This window comes from Lissotriton helveticus, chromosome 7 (assembly GCF_964261635.1).
Source record: "Lissotriton helveticus chromosome 7, aLisHel1.1, whole genome shotgun sequence".
Taxonomy (NCBI): domain Eukaryota; kingdom Metazoa; phylum Chordata; class Amphibia; order Caudata; family Salamandridae; genus Lissotriton; species Lissotriton helveticus.
This window is the reverse complement of record NC_136068.1, coordinates 529,422,934-529,440,420: the sequence shown is the minus strand read 5'-3', so window position 1 is coordinate 529,440,420 and position 17,487 is coordinate 529,422,934.

The window sequence follows — 17,487 nt, the reverse complement described above, 5'->3', positions numbered from 1 at the left end:
GGTGGATGCATGAATGAATGATGTATGGATGCAGGATGGGTAGATGGATGGATGGGTGGATGCATGAATGATGCATGCATGATGGGTGGATGGATGCATGAATGATGGATGCAGGTTGGATGGGTGGATGGATGGATGGATGGATGGGTGGATGGATGGATGGATGGATGGATGGATGGATGGATGGGTGGATGCATGAATGATGTATGGATGCAGGATGGGTGGGTGGATGGATGGGTGGATGCATGAATGATGTATGGATGGATGCATGGATGCATGCATGATGGGTGGGTGGATGCATGAATGATGGATGCAGGTTGGGTGGGTGGGTGGATGGATGGATGGGTGGATGCATGAATGAATGATGTATGGATGCAGGGTGGATGGATGGGTGGATGCATGAATGATGTATGGATGGATGCATGCATGCATGCATGATGGGTGGATGGATGCATGAATGATGGATGCAGGTTGGATGGGTGGGTGGATGGATGGATGGATGCATGAATGAATGATGTATGGATGCAGGATGGGTGGGCCATGTCTGAACTGGGGTGGCGGAGTGAGCTAAAGAACGGTGATGGATTAAACCCAGATCAGTTGACTGGGGGTGAGTGTTTGTATTGTCAACGCTCCGTCCATCATCACCTTTGGTTTTTCTTTGTTCGCCCTAAGTGGCAGGGTATGCTCAGACGTGAGTCCCTTGCTCACTTTGCCACTGGAGTCAAGCAAGCCCGGCTGAAGACGGCTGTAATGCCAGAAACCGGTCCTGGGAAGCTTGATTCCGGTCCAGGGAAGACATGGCATGGCAGTTCGGGCTGGACTGTTCCCATGAGGCACAGGGTCAGACTGATTTGCATATGGCCATGTCTGAACTGGGGTGGCGAAGTGAGCTAAAGAACGGTGATGGATTAAACCCAGATAAGTTGACTGGGGGTGAGTGTTTGTATTGTCAACGCTCCGTCCATCATAACCTTTGGTTTTTCTTTGATGGGTGGATGGATGCATGAATGATGGATGCAGGTTGGATGGGTGGGTGGATGGATGGATGGGTGGATGCATGAATGAATGATATATGGATGCAGGATGGGTGGGTGGATGGATGGGTGGATGCATGAATGATGTATGGATGGATGCATGCATGATGGGTGGATGCATGATGGATGGATGGGTGGATGCATGAATGAATGATGTATGGATGCAGGATGGGTGGGTGGGTGGATGCATGAATGATGTATGGATGGATGCAAGGTGGTTCGGGCTCGCTCGCTGCGTTCGCTCACTGCGGTGCAATATGCAAATTAGTTTACGGCTCACCACTTTCAAATGTCACCAGCCACCCCTGCTGACTGCTCTACCAACCTCCCATCTCAAACTCAGGATTTAACCAGAAACCAACCCCCACCATACCTATCTCTTTGAGATGCGGCATTTAATGTATAGGCTTTGTCAGCAGATGCCCTTGGCAGCGAGGTTCCTGGGCCACCGCAGTGTAACTTTTAAGTTACCTCAGTCAAAGGAGGGCCACCACAGAAAGTGTTATGGTTTTTCTGAGAGACCAAATGTTTGATCATGTACTCCTTCCTTGGAAAAAAAAATAAAGCCCTTTCGAACAAAACCATCGAAACTGAACATGTTTACGCCATAGTTATTTGTTAAGACAGCACAGTCATTAACTGCTGCCTGCTGAGGTGTATTGATATAACCAGGGTCACTGGAATTATGCACCATTGGGGAGGGAGCCTGGCTGCTTGCATCCTGGGCAGGAGCTGAGAAGCCGTGGCACCTGGTAAGCTACATTTAAAAAAAGATATTATTAAATTACCCCCCCCCGCGTGACCCCCCTGGCCCCTCTCCCTCCCCCCGCGAGTCATGCCGGATGCGACTAACTCAGTGGCCCACCCAAATACACCATTGGCCCACCCAAATAAAAATTCCTGGAGCCGGGCCTGGGCCCCATAGAGGCTTTGCTTCATTTCACGTCAGAGAAACATGGCGGCTTCGCTTGCATGGGAGTTATCATATTTATGCAAGAATACCCCGCTTCTATAAGTGTGCACACCTAAGAAGGCAAAATACACATACTGGTGCATATTGCAATACATTAGGTCCCGCATTTGTGAGAGTTCGAGCTATTGGCATTGTTAATGACAATGCCTTTTATTTACATGTTTCAAAAACCTGCAAGTAGCGCGTAAATACGCAATTTGTTCTTATAGTCTCTGCCTACGAGAAGCAAGGCTGGCAGTAAAAGCGGTGCAGTTACTGCCAGCCTTGCTTCTCGTGATCAACAACTATAAGTACAAAGTGCGTGTTTACGCACCGCTTGCAGTTGTTCAGAACACATCATTAAAAGGCATTGGCATTTACAATGCCAATACCTCAAACTCTTGCAAATGCGAGACATATTGCACTGCAAATGCTTGTTTTACTTTGAGGCAGCTCCTCTCAGTTTCCTTTTGCCATGGAGATTATTGCTTACGGCGCTTGAGGTTCATTGATGTCATAGACTTCCTGACTTCTTTTCTTGTGTGTTGCATTTTCTTCATATGCTTTCACAGACGTATTCACACCTCCAAACCAGAACTCTGTTGGTTTTGTTTGTTGTTTCATTGTAAAATGAATTTTCATCTATCTGATTGCTCATTAGATATCTCTCTGGTCCCCATTGTAAAAAGGTCTTGGTAATACTCCCAAGCCTTGCATGTTACTACAGTGGAGGGGTACAAGTTCAATTTGGGTTTATGGATATCATCCTGTTAATGTTATGTTATGTTAAAAATATTTCTAAAGCGCACTTACACCAGACGGTTTCATGGCACTGTGAGCGGGGGGGGGGGGGGGAACAGCAGAAAGAAAACCAGCAGTGAAGGTTTAATGAACAGGTAGTGCGTTACTCATGAGCCTGACAGAACAACAGAGTTTTCAGGCGGGATCTAAAGTGGGTGTAGGAAGTAGTTGATCTGAGTTCAAAAGGAAATGAGTTCCAACAGGAGGGGTCAAGAAAAGAGAATCTAAGACCTCCATGTTTTTTGCGGAAAAAAGTAGGGATTGTGAGTAGAGCCAGGTGGAAGGAGCGAAGATTACGAGAAGGAAGATAGTGGTAAAGCAGGGAAGAAATAAAGGCTGGACCGAGGCCGGCCAGTGCTTTAAAAGTGATGCAGCCTAGTTTGAATTCACAGCGTTTGGCCACTGGGAGCCAGTGAAGGCTTTTAAACAGAGGGCGGACGTGATGGTGTCTGGGTTGATAAAAAATTAGTCTAGCAGCCTGATTTTGTACCAACTGCAGACGACGGAGCTGGTAAGCGCGGATGCCAACATAGAGTGAAAAACTAATCTTTACGCAAGTGTACAGTGTGAGTGTGTGTGTGTGCTTAGTTTTCCATAGCAAGGTGTGTGGGTGTTTCCTGATTTTTCCACCTGACTCTAAGGTATCATAGACTTAATGCAGAAGCTAATGCATGACTTGCCATTGTATGTTGGTAATTGTTTTGTATGTTTGTTTGATCGCTACAGGAGCTTGTCTTCTTTCTCGTTCTTATTTAGGTCAATGTCCCAGACGATTTTGTGACCCAGAGTTTGCTTCTCCACCAGCACGAACATTCATCAGTTGTTTCCTATTTTACTTTATCTTCTTATTTTAATTTTGTATTTTAATTTATTGTGTGTTACCAAACCCCCTTCCCTTGAGATCATTGGATGAGAACTGGTGTCTCTGATTCAGTGTTCGTTCTTATGGTTTCTGGGGATTGTTGGGGTCCCAACTTCCTCTGCAAGCCCAGCAGAGAGAAGATTGCGTTCCAACGATTATCATCCACGTTGTGTTCCTGATAAAACCACAATACTTGTTGGGGTGAACGACAAAAAGTCATTATATTAACCTGCGCTTAACACTTTTGTAGCTTGGAACAAAGCAGTCAGACTTAACTCAGAGGCAATGTTTTAAGCATGTTTGCAGGATGGAAACAGTAATAACGTGAAAACACAACACAGAAAAAAGTCAATCAGTAGAATAGGAAATATTACATTTCAGAGTGTTAAGTAAAAATAAAATCTAAATGCACAAAGTGCAACTCTCAGCATTCTGGTTAGGCTAGACCGGGGAAAGTCACAAGTTCAGGCCAACCGCGATGGAACGTGGGTCAGATGCAGGGACAAGGGTTGTCCCACAGAGAGTTACCTTCTCAATGTCCGGTGATAAGAATTCCACTTGCAGTGGGGGATGCTGTTTGATCAGGGAGAGCCTCGCAGATGATTTCTGCTGTAGTGTGAAGATCTGGTCAGCGTCGCAGATTGTCACTGCTGGAGCTTCGTATTGGTGGTCCATGCTTTAGCACAAAGTGCAGATTTTCCATTTCTGGTTGTCGCTGGTGGTTGCAGTTGTGCAAAGAGCAGGTCTTTGGAGCTTTGTGTTGGCAGTCATCACGAGCATTAAAGTCTCAGCACCAATGGGCCTATTTGAATTTATGAGTAGCCCAAACTTGAGGACTTCATCTATTCATCTTGGGAAGTTCTTGGATTGTCGCAAGCCAAGGACACAGAACATGGAAGGGATCAGGGACCAAGAACTCAATCCAGCAGAGACCAGCACCCACACATATACACAAACAGACAGGTCCAGTTGCATGCTGAGACAGGTCAACTTGCAGAAGTTCAGCAGGGCAGCTTCAGGGATGCCTCTGGAGCTTTTCATGTCCTTGTAGTTCAAACAGGAGGTCAGCCAACTGACCCTTGGAGCCACTCATATTAGCCTGTGATTCATATAAGCTGGGCCATTCTTCCGTCTCAGACAGCAAGGCAGTCATCAGTAGTAGGGCAGTCCTCTGGCAGCAGGCCAGACCTTCTTCCACAATGTCCGCAGGTCAAAGAATGCATGCTGGAGTCAAGCACTTTGAAGTGTAAGTTGGGCAGGACACAACTCCACTCCCAGCCATCCTGGCAGGATGGCTCATCCTGCCAACATCTAGTCCTCTTTGTGTCACTGACTGGGAGGAATACTCAAACCCCAGTTCACAGTTATGTGTCCCAGGACACTGGCAGAAGGCACAATTTGTTAGAGGAAGAAAATACCAAAAGAGGATTTTCAGGACTATGACTTAGAATTCAACTTTACCATTACAGAGGATTTTGAATCTAAACAGCATGCCTTTATCTGCTCCCAATTCAAAGTTTGTTTTGATTCCCCTACAACTTGCTCTAGCGGTTTTATTTGAATTTAGGGAGCGTTACTGAGGCGCCGGGCATTTGGGATACTTTCTGCGCGAGCTTGATTTTAATTACATCAGTATTATCCCTTGAGTGAGGGCACCATGTGGGAAGCAGAGACTACTTAAAAAATGGCTGCCGTACATCTTCTTGTGAGGATTATCGCATAAATCGAGATTGTTGATGGACAACGATGCTGGTATAAGGACATGCTGGAAAGGAAGTTTTTCCTAGTGGCGCAATTGGTGTGATTGCTACAGAAAGCATGGAGGAATAGGCTGAGCCTTCCTCTGTCCTGTCTTCAATGGAGATACTGCTGAACATGTTTACTGCAGCAGTGGAAGCTGCCATGAGAGCGAGAGAGGCTGATCCTGTCCCTCATAAGTTGCCTCGCCTGGCTCCAGATCCCTTGCCTGATACATATGAGAAGGATATCTAAGGGTGATTTGTGCTGGGTACAGACCTGATGGATGCATTGGCTCACATATGGGAATATTTGGTATTTACTGCTTCTGTGGTGACAGCTACATTGGAGGAATTTCTAGCATATAATCAGTATGCTGAACCTGAAATCCTCCTTTTGCACAGTTCTGTATGAAAAGTGTTGACCAATGAGTGGAAGGATTTGGAGCGTCAGTCCTCTCCTTGGTTTCTGCCCCCCTTTGGAGGCATTTTTGGATGAATTTCCCTCAAGTGTTAAAGTAGACAGCTGTATGCCAGGTCTTTCCACTCAGGGGTCAGTCGTGTCGGAGGATCCTCTTTCCTCCGACCCTATGGAAATAAAGATCGAAACTGCAGTGAAAAGATTACATTCTGCTTCTAACTTTTCATTCAGGGCTAACGTTTTTTCTATGTATGTTGTTCAGTCCTTGTTGCTGGATTTCCAGGTGATGGCTTAGAAGATGTCTGCAGGGGCAGATCTCCTTGGGCCATGGAACAACAGGTCCGTTATATGTCTGATATTTCATTTAATAATTAGTGCTCTAATACAACGGCAACTGGGGCAGCGATTTCAGTGCACAGAAATAGCAGGATGAATTCATGGAAGACTGATGCCTCTCAAAGGGCAGTACTTTTTAAATTGCCATTCTCCGATTCCAAGGCTTTTTAGGCAGGAACTTGAGAATATGATGAAAAGAGAGAGGAGAACAAGAAACGTATCAACCCGCCTAAGCATTTGGGTAGAGGACGTAGATTTGGATGTCATAGAGCTTTTGGGCAGGGTACTTCTGGGTGCACTTAGCCCTTTGAAGCAGGGGCGTGGCTGGGTGACCCCTGGATTTGATACATCCTAGTTCCAGCACCAGTCCAGTTTCAACACTCAGAAGCCCCTCCTCTGCTTTCAAAGGCATGACTATGCCTCCGATCTGTCAGTCGGGGATTGGCTCCAAACCTTCAGTCATGTTTGGCGGATGACAGACTTCTTGGGATCTTGAGATCATGTCTTGCGGTTTCAGGATTCCTTTTGCTTCCATTTGTTATCCGTTTTTCAGGGTAACTCTGGTTCTGCTGAAGAGAAGCAGTCTGCTGGAGGATGTTCAGTTGCTTCTGGACAAGGCTGTAATTTCTGTTGTTCCACCAGGGAGGGAAGGTCATTGGCTACTACTCAATACTGTTTTTGATTCAGAAGACATCAGGACATACTGTCCAGTCCTGGACTTCAAGGGTGTAAAAAGGTTAATTCCCTGCCAATCATTCAAGATTGTGTCCCTTCAGTCCATAATTCCGTCAATCAAGCCAGGGGACTTTTTATGTTCAATATACAGGCAAGATGCCTTACTACACATTCCCCCCCACCCAAATTCCAGTCAGTTCTTCTGGTTTGCAGTCAGTGGCATTGCACTACCAATTCAGGGTCCTGCTGTATGATCTGTCCTTTACACCCAAGGTCGTCAACAACGTCGTTGCTCCGCTGGTGGGTATAATTCATTCTATAGGACTTCAGGCTTACCCATGTATGGACGATTGGCTCATTGCTTAAGATTCTTCCTTTAAGGCACAAGTATATATTTAGCATGTTTGTGCAGTTCTGGAGAAGCACAGGTTTATTTTCAACTTAGAAAAGTCCCATTTGACTCCCTTGCAGCAGCTTCAGTTCACTGGGACTGTTTTTGAACATATTTCGGACGACTACTGCTGTCAAAAGGGCAGAAAATCCGGTTGATGTCTCATTTGTGGTTTCTCTTGGCCAATTAGATATTCCCTGTGAGAAGATAGTTACAAAGTGAAGGGGAAATGTCATTGACTCTGGCCATCACCCCTCAGAGCCTTTTGCATTTGCTTTCTCTGGTTCACCACCTGCTGCATCATTGGGATCCAATATCATAGGGCTAGGGAGAATTGGCTTCAGATCACTTGAGCCGTCATTTCCCACCATCGCTATTCTTCCGTCTTTGTCCTTATCTTTTTCATCATATCATATTGAGGAATGGAATGTTGTGGTTAATCTATTTGCAACTAGGATCAACATTCTTCTCCTATCCTTCTGTTCCCTGTTTTCTTCTAAGAGAGCATGGGCAACGGATGTTCTGTCTGTGTAGTGGCCGGCAGGTCTCCTGTAATTTTTTCGTTCTTTTACGTTGCTATCCAGGATAGTGAGGAAGATTCAGTCAGACCTTGCAAGGCAGTCTTAGTTTACCCTTCTCATTCAGTTGTCAGTCTCTACCCAGTGACAGATTCCTCACTACAATCCCCACTGAGGTCCCCCACCTGCCTTTGGAGTCAGTGAAGAGACTGAGATTGAGGATCTGACATTTGAGAGGATGAGACAGAGTTTACAAGGTTTTTATGTGGTGGTTACGAAATCTGTTCATCTGTATAGGGGTCCCTGTACATTGAAGATGTATGGGCTTCATTGGAGATATTTTGATAAGTGGTGTGGGGATAAGGCTGTGTGTTCCTATGTGCTTAATACCAGTAATTCCTTGCAGTTCATGAGAGTTTTTTTTATAGGTCTGGCGGTTTCCACTATTTGCAGTGCAGCCAGTGGGCTGCAATCTAGGCTATCAGGGGTCCTCATGTCTTGGCCGTTTCATCTCTAGCTGCCCCTCTTTTGAGGAGTTTTTTTCTTGAACTGCCCATGTTACATATGCTGGTTCCCTCTTGGAATCTGACCCCGGTGTTGCACAGTCTGCAGGGTCCTCCTTGAGGTTTTTGTTAGCCAAGGTGGTGTGCCTGGTTGCCAGTTGCTCAGGTAGACACATTGGGAGACTTGGTGCACTGTTTATTTTTTATATATATTTTTTATTGAGCAGAGCATTTGGTACAAGATATACATTTCGCAATCAAGATCAAAAACACAATTATTGAAACTTTTTGAAAACATTGAATAACTTCTTCCTACTATGACGAGATTAAAAAGATAAAAACTTTAGCAGCATATATCATCATCAATAGTTTCAAAAGAGACAATGTGCAAACACCTGTGATAAAGTGCAGCTGCAAAAAAGTGCAATAAAGTGCAGCAGCAAAATAAAGGTGCAAATATTACAAAATGCAATAACCACAAAAGTGCTAATCTTCTAAAGTGCAACCATCAAGGAAAAAGTGCTAGTGCTCTTAATCGCAAAGACTGTCACAATTTCAACATCAATCTTAATATCAAGTATAAATCACCCCCCTTTAACTCTTCTAGGTTTTCAAAATACTTCCAATTTTTTTTCAAATATCCTAATGGCTCCCACCCGACTTGCATATGCCTTTTCGAAATGACAAGTCCTTTTAAAAAAAAAATATTTTATTGCATAGATTGCACATATAATGTGACCCCCCGCATGTCGGAGGCAGCCGCCAATCAAAACAAAGCATCATTGTCATAGCAATCTGTACATCATTTTATACGGCAACAATATCAAACTTAACATAGTGAAATTCCCTCCTTTCCCCTCTCTCCCCCCCCGTACCCCCTTTCCTGGAACCCTCCCCCCTGGTCACGTAACCCCGTCTCCCCTGGTCAGCACATGGTGTCTCAGGCCAGAGTCCTATATACATCCGCCATTATGGCTCAGCACACATTCCCCACTGTAGCCTCTCGGCCCACCTCTTCCAAATTCGATAGTGTTTACGCGGGCAGCCTCGGGCCTCAAATATTGGCTGCTCTAACCCCATGCAGAAGTCCAACCCCTTCTTCCACACCGGAACAGAAGGAGCTTGGGGATCCTTCCATGCTTATGCAATATCCCTCTTAGCGAGGGCCAAGCCTAAGACCAATAGGTGCCTCTTGTACCTGTTCCCCCAACCCCCTCCATCACATGTAGCAATCCCAGTCGTGCCGTACGCGGGAGTTCCCACCCGAGAACCTCGGCCAGACAACCCCACACTCCTCTCCAGAATCTAGCCAGTGAGGTGCAGTCCCACACCGTGTGAAGCAGTGTCGCCACTTCCCGTCCACATCTCAGACAGTTCAGGCTTGCAATAACACCTGCCTTCCACAACAGCTCCCTAGTATAATAAATTCTGTGAAGATAGTTAAATTGAATAAGCCGCAATCTCATTGCTATCGCCGCACTTCTAGGGGCCTCCAGTGCCTCCCGCCAATCCTCCTCCTCTAGTGCCCCAACATCCCCTTCCCACGACTCCCTAAGTTTCTGTAGTGTCGAGAAACAATGTGTGGTGAGAGTCTGATAGATGCGCGATATCTTTTTTTCACCCAAGTCTCCCATGAAGACCTTAGCTTCCACGGGACTAAACTCTGGGAGGGACTCCAGACCCACCAGACTCGGTGTAATGGCGTGACGAAATTGCAAATATTGGAAAAATTGGGACAGAGGCATACCGTATTCCGTTTGGAGGTTCTGAAAGGATTTAAGCGTAGTACCCGACATGACATCCCCTAATCTCGAGATCCCTATATTGTCCCATCCCTTGAATCCCTGAAGGGGCTCCAGAGCCAGAATGCGTCCATTCTGCCACAACGGGGGTTCCGCCGTCAGTTTGCCCCACCATCCCATGCGACACAATGTCTGCCTCCAAATCTGGAAGACCTGCCGAGTTGCCAGCGGCAGCCCCCTGCGAAGGTGTGCCGCATATATTATCTGATGTAGAGAGTTGTCCTCCATCAGATGGCGTTCCAGGGCGTACGCTGGGTCGCCCCTGTCCCCATACCACCATTCATTTAAAACAAGGAGATGAGAGGCCTGATAGTACGAAAGGACATCCGTGGATGCGAGACCTCCAAAGTACGTGGAAAGAAAACACTTCCGCAATGCCACCCGCACCACACCTCCCTCCCAAAGGAATTGCCCCAGGGCTGAATTTACTTGACGAAACTACTGGGGAGGTATAGGATATGGATGATTCTGTAGTTGGTAGAGTAATCGGGGGAGTGCCACCATTTTAAAAATGGCTGATCTGCCGTAAATAGTGAGAGGCATACTGGACCAAGTCCTCATGTCAGTCCGGACCCGATCCCAGACCGGTACCAAGTTACGTTCCCAGGAGACAGCAGGGACCTCAGAGAGAAACACTCCCAGATATTTGATACCTCCAACCGCCACCTGCAGTGCCGAAGTCCAGTCGAGTACGAGTCCTTTTCATTTTATTGACCCACTTCAATTGGGATGGAACCTCACTGGATTTCCAGTTCAGAAGGATTAAAGAGTGGGCTACCGTACAAGATATAAATACAAGCATTTCCTCAGCCTTATTTAACATCATTCTATCTTTACATATGCCAAATAGGGCCAACTCAGCATCAGGCTGAATCCTCTTCCCGATTGCCAACTCTACATCCGCAAGGATTTCCTCCCAAAAGGGCTCTAACCGTGGATAAGTAAAAAAAAATATGGTGCCACCCGCCCTGACCATTGGCTTGGTATCTGAAACATTTGTTTTCAACCTCCAGATATCTTTTCCCCAGGGCCTCCGGAGTCAAATAAGCAAGCCATCGTGATAGAAATGCCATCCTTTTGAAATTGGCCGCGCACAGGGACTTAATTCCTAGATGGCATGGGGTCTCCCAATCCTTACATGAAAAAGCGCATTATGTCTCATGGCCTATTTTGCCCAGATGGATTTCTATCAATGAAGTTTGTCCCTCGCGGTGGAGCAACCTGTATCAATTCCTTATGCCATTAATTGTGTCCCCATAAAGGGCTACTACCAATTTATTTGGATATTCAAAAAGACTGCTAATGTTCTTTAAAAAGTGAACAACTTGCAGATATTCAAAAAAGATGGGTCTCCTTGGGTTATTTGCCCTTTTCATCACCTCTTGCCAAGCAACCACCCTGTTTTGAATAACAAAATGTCTTAACTCCCGTAGCCCACAATTTTCCCAGTTAGTTATATGGCTTGTCTTTAATTGGAGACCTAGACTGGTGCACTCCCTCAAACTCAGATATTGTACGCCAGAGGAGCTGGTCTTTTTAATAAAGGACTGAAGTCTAAAAGAATATTCCCTTAAGTTCTTGTATCTGTTTTTTTTGGAAGTTTGGAGGTTTTTAAAAACACTTGAGTTAGACAACTGATTTCTTGTAACATTTTATCAAAGAAGAAGCTATCTTGAATGCATTTAGATACCATCCATCCTGCCACAATATCTGAAAAGGCAGCCACATTTTAAGTGGGGTAGAGCGAGGCCCCCCTGGTCGGTGGGTAATTGTACTACTAACAGCTTGACCCTAGATACTTTTTTCCCCCATATAAAACCCCTAAGCATCGTTTCCACTTCTTTAAAAAAGGATGAATTAATCTTTATAGGGACATTACTAAATAAAAATATAAGCAGCAGTAATATCGACATTTTAATTAGTGATACCCTGCCCACTAATGAAAGAGGGAGTAGAAGCCACTGATCCAAAAGTCTCTTAATTTTGTTTTTCATTCTTGTATAATTCAGATGATATAGCTGATGGTACTGGCTGGTTACAAATATCCCAAGATATCTTACTGGGTTGTGATTGGCGGCTTGAACCCGTAAACAAGATGGAAAAAGATTTAGATCAACATTTAGGGCAAGGACCTCTGTCTTATTAGGATTTATTTTGTACCCCCTAATTTGTTCAAAATCTCTAAATTCACTCAATATACTTTCCATATTGTCTTTATTGGGCATCAGATATAGAATGATGTCATCCGCGAAAAGTTTCAGCTTAGCCATTTGGGGAATAGGGGGTTGAATAGCAGCGTTATTTCTGATTTTAATTACTAAAGGCTCTATAAAAAAGGTAAAAAGCAGCAGCGAAGGTGGACAGCCCTGTCTAGTCCCTTGGTTTATTTTTATCGATCCTGCCCATTTTGAGTTGAATAATACCTGGGCCGAGGCCCCCTGATAAATATTGCGTAGCATATCGATAACCTGAGCTGGAAATCCGAGGGAAAAAACAGGGTCGTCTAATTAACCAGGTCAAATGATTTTTCAGCATCGACCATTAAAATACATGCCGGGGTTAAATTAGAGTTAAAATAGTCCAAGGCATGTATTAAAAACTCAGTATTAGCTGTCATAGACTTGGTGCATTGTTATTGTCTCCTTATTTTCTTTGTTTTTTTATCATGTTATTTTGAGACCCAGCCGATCTTTTCTGCCTGATGTGTCTACGTGCTTTGATTGTTCAGAAGACATCATTCTACGCGCGTTCTTTCAGGATTTTTCCTCAGAGGATCAAGTCCAGTTGCATACCCCAGATGTTAATAGGGCTTTGTCCATTTATTTATTTCAAATGCTGTCTTTCTACGAAGTGGATTCATTGTTCATTACTTTTGGCCTCCTTCCTAAAGTTCTTCACCCCTCATCTGCTACCTTGTCCAGGTGGGTTAAGTTGGCAATTACAGAGGCTCATGATTCTACGAGTCAACAGCTGTCTTCTTCTGACCTGGGAACAATGATTTCATCAAGCCTTGTGTTGCATTCCAGAAATGTCTGCTTCCCAACAACTATGTAATTCATTTGCTGACTTTTCAGGACAAGATTATTGCCATATACAAGACATTTCCCATCAATCAAGGTCAGACTAACTCCATCCCACAGATGGTTCTCCTTTATGATTCTTCTCTGCATTGGGATGGGTTTAAACCTCTAACTGACCTAGACTATATCCTATCATTCCTGACTAAAGCCAAATCAGGTTCTCCTGTGGATGCCTGTCCCCAGAGTCACAGCAGCCTCTTTAGCAGCAGTGTTAGCTCCTTCCATAATATCATTATTTAACTTCTCTCCAAAGTCAGCAAAATTACCAATAGCCCAGTATACTGTTATGGTCTCCTCATTACCTAAAAATATCTAATGCGGTTCCTAAAAGCCTAGTAAATTTTCGTCCCATATTCCTTTGTTTGGTGAAAATGCTCAAAATCTGTGTGAATAACCAGCTCATGACATTTTTAGAGGACCATCCGCTATATGTATCAAGCTATTTAGCATTCGCAAAGGCCGAAATTCTGCGAATTTCGGCCTTTGCGAATGCTAAATAGACAAATGGAATGTATCAAACAAGTTTGATGCAAAATAAGGATTAGCAAAATTTGCTAATCCTTATTTTGCGATTGCACTTAAGGAATTGCAAATTTTGCGATTCCTTAAATGCAATGTATCAAACAAATATTATGGAAAAAATGCCATTAAGGATTAGCAAATTACCACCAACTTCTAGTTGGTGGTAATTTGCGAATTCTTATCAAAAAGCTTTTTTGAAAAAAACCAAAGGTGCCATATGACGCCCATACATGCCCTTAGGGCATGTATGTGCGCCATATGCCCCCAAATGTCATTTTCAGGGGTGCAGCAGGGTGTTCTTGAGACACCCCTGCACCCTTGGAAAAATCCCTAATTTGCGATCAGCAAATTGCTAATTGCAAATTGCACTTTCATTCCTATGGGCCTCCTGGCCCATGGAAATGAAGGGGTAATTTGCGAATGACAATTTGCTAATCTCAAATTAGGAATGCTAAGGAATCGCTATTGGAAAGCGATTTTGTACATACATACCGTTTTGCATTTCCTAAATAGCGATTCCTTAAAATTCGCTATTTAGGAAATGCAAAATGGTTTGTTGATACATATAGCGGCATGTGATTACCGATACCTCCCAATCCAGATTTAGAACTGCCCACAGCACTGAGAATGCAGTGGTTGCAGTCACAGTTGCCATCCAACTTTCTTTCAATGCAGGCGCCCCTTTCTATGCCTGTGCTGCTAGATCTCTCAGTGGCTTTCAACACCATTTCTCATGCAATATTGATTAGCAGACTGCATGAAATCAGTGTCAGACGTAATGTCCTTCGATGGTTGGCTGACTTTCTTGATGGCCGGACCAAACAATTACCCTAGGTCCATTTAAATCTTGCATGGTTTCCATCACCAAAGTAGTGCCACTGGGCACATCGTTGTGCTCAACGCTGTTTAACATCTATCTTGCTCCTTTGGCATAGATCATCAAACTATTGGGTTTTGAAGTAATCTCTTATGCTGACGACACGAGTAGATCATATCCCTGGGACAGGAAATTGACGTTGCTTGCACCAAATTCGAGATTGTATGAGAAATATTGCAGCCTGGACGTCAACTATCTTCGGTTAAACAGGGAGAAGCCTGAAATTCTACTGTTCAGCAAAGCTCAATACCTTTGGTCCTCTGGCCAGTGGTCTCCTGACTTGGGTTAGCCCCCTGCTCAGGCCAATGTTCAAAAGCTCTGGGTATTAAAGTAGACCAGGAGCTGTGTATGAAAAGCTACACAACCAATATAGGATGAACATGCTTTGCTATCACGCGGCTATTGAGTAATGTTTTTCCCTGGCTTCCATCATCACCTAGGAAAATGTTGGTCCAGGCTCTGGTAATTAGCTGTCTTGATTATAATAATGGTTTGTCAATGGCAGTGAATAATAATACCCTCCTGTCCAAACTACAGATGGTGCAAAACACAGCTGCCTGTTGAGTTGGTAACCTCCCTGCAGGCTCTCCCTCTGCACCCATTCTCAGAGCCCTTCATTGGCTTCTGTCAGTAATCGCATTGTCTTCAAAATATGCTGTCTTACCCACAAAGCTTTGATGGTTGAAGGTGCTTTGTATCTGTAAGACAAATTACACTCACATTGTCCCACTCTAACACGAAAATCTAGCAACGAGGCATTTCTGATCATTCCTCACATTCGTGCCTCGAGATACAGTAGCAGAGTCTTCTCTTACACTGCCCCCGTGGCATGGAACCAAATTCCATTCTGTCTCCATTGCTGCTCAAAATATACTAAATTGAAAAAAAAAGACTGTTGAAAGCCTGGATGTTTCAGTTGTTAGATGGGAGTTATGTGTAGACTGAGCTCCACCTTTGCCTGTGATTTATTTATTGTGCTTTACTAAGTAGATATAACATATAATACAGCATAACAGGGCAATTCAACCAGGTGAATGTATGCTGTTTGGGCAACATTTAAGGAGCTTCACACCATATTTTTTGCGCTGCCACATGGGTGTCCCCTCATACGTTAATGTCACACTATAGATTACAGGTGGATGGTTCATCATTAGGGCTCCCTGGTTTCGTTTTTGCTGAATTTGACAGATAAATGCAGACAGAAAATATTGAGTTTCCTGTCAGTATTAGTTTTTTAAATATACAGATAATTTGGTTTCTTTGAGTGACTCTCCATACTGAGTTAAATGAATTTGAGGCCAATAGCTGTACATATTGGCAGCATAGGCAATTACAAAGCTGAATCAGATCTGCTTACATTACTCCAAATCTCAATATTTAGTAACACAAATATGCAAATTCTTTTCATGTGGGTTAATACGTTTATTATTTTTGGCTGTGTAATTATGCAAAAGCCCTACAAGCATCAACGTATGAGTGTACATTTACTTGTTATGTCAATATGGAAATATATGTGTTATCCCCAACTGTTCATAAAACACAAAATAAATGTAGATAAATACCATTAAGATGACCAGAAAATACATATGGTTAAATATGGATGGAAATATTTTAAAAAATAATTCGATAAAACTGTGAGTCTTAATTATCATCTACCTCTTTTGCCGATCATTGTTATATGATGTTTGAGCTTTCCTGTGTTCTTTTCTTTATTAAACACCTGGTGGTGCAATTTGGTGCTCAGTGTGCATTAACTGTGGTTTATTGAACCAAATGTGTCTGCTTGGGTATTGGCTCATGCACTAAAGACTGGATGAGGAAGATGTACAAGGCGGGAATGCCTGGTTAGTTAAGATAATCAATATATGTGGGAGCAGAAGAATGTTCATGCGGTAAGGACTGAGACGAGGAAGAATTGTGTGTGCCCAGAGTAATGACATTTACTGGTAAGTAACCTGGCATTCACCTGGCTTTCTGAGTCTCCGGTAATTCTTGCTGCCTGCTAAATTGGCCTGCACCTAATGCAAATTATTTGGAGACTTTGGGCCATATGTATCAAGCCTTTTGCGAATCGCAAATGGCCTTTTTGCATGTTTTGGGATGTATGAAATATTCGTAAAATAAGGAATCGCAAAGTTTTGCGATTCCTTATTTTGCCATAGCATTTAAGGAATCGCAATTTTGCGATTTCTTAAATGCTATGTATGTAGCATTTTTGGGTAGCGAATTTTGGTTAAGAATTCGCAAATTACCACCAACTTGTAGTTGATGGTAACTTGCGAATTCTTCAAAAAATGCACAATTTGGCATTTTTGAAGGTGGTATGTGATGCACACACATCCACATAGGGCATGTATGTGCGCCATATGCACACACATGTACATTTCAGGGGTGCAGCAGGGTGTCTTTGAGACAGCCCTGCACCCTTGTAATAATTCTCAAATTGCGATTAGCAAATTGCGAATTCGCAATTTGAGAATTATTTCGCATTCATTCCTATGGGCCTCCTGGCCCATAGGAATGCATTGGAAATTATTCCTTAATTGGGAATTTGCAAATAAGGAAGATTAAGGAATCGCTAAAAAAATAGCGATTTTCTTCATACATACCATTTAGCGATTCCTAAATAGCGATTCCTTAAAAATCGCTATTTAGGAATCGCAAAATGAGTTTGTTGATACATATGGCCCTACATGACATTTATGATTTCTTTCTGCTTTCCCGCTGGCTACCCAGAAGGAAACCCTTACCTTCTCACCTATGGAAGAAAAGCTTCCTTCTCTAAGCGTGATCTTCTTGATTTATGAAGAAGTGTCATTCCCAGGTTGTGGATGTTAGACAATAAAGCGACAGTTCCCTGAACTTTTTATCCCCAGCTATTAAATAGGCTCCACCAGTAGCTCTCTGGTTAGTGCGCCTGCCAATCTCGTTATACCATCCCTGCAAGTGGCTGTGTAGATTTTCGCCACCTAAC